Genomic DNA, 655 nt, shown 5'->3' on the forward strand with positions numbered 1-655 from the left:
AGTATGTCAAATGTCAAGATGAAAGGGGGGACGCTGCATGAGTCACGCCACTGCCACCCCCACCCCTCCTCTCTCCCAGACTGCAGCAGCACAGTCCCTAGGGAGACTGTGTGGGATACGACAAAAAGGCCATGTACGCCCTGTGCACTTCTAATCCAGGGGACGTGAGTTCATGGGGTTGTTATCCTGAGCAGGAGAGGAACACCCTGCCTGCCCAGCAGTTTGGAGGATGAAGGAGATTCGATTGCACAGACTGAACAAAGGAGCCTTTAAATTGCTTTAATCATCTCATTGATCACTGGAGCATTAAAGTCTCAATGCAGTCCAGACGGGGGCTGAAATGTGTGAAAAGTATGCTTTTGTACCTGTGCAGCAGAGAGGTATTGTGGAAATCAATAGGGTGAGATGTAAGAGGGAGAAATTGTACATTTCGAGGGAACATTTTTCAGTTACTTTGGGGCATAACAGCACACTTCACATTCAAGGTATACCCCTTGCCCTGATGGTAATCGTGTCTTATTTTTCTAGGATTGTGGACTACTACAGAACGTACTCCTGAGTGAACATCAAGTCATTATTTATTGCTTTTGCCGTACCTTACTTGGATGTCACCACCGCTGAAGGGAGCCGTGCTGCTTTCAGCCCACACTCTACC

Source organism: Notothenia coriiceps, unplaced genomic scaffold, assembly GCF_000735185.1.
Source record: "Notothenia coriiceps isolate Sejong01 unplaced genomic scaffold, NC01 NC01_scaffold00012620, whole genome shotgun sequence".
Taxonomy (NCBI): Eukaryota; Metazoa; Chordata; class Actinopteri; order Perciformes; family Nototheniidae; genus Notothenia; species Notothenia coriiceps.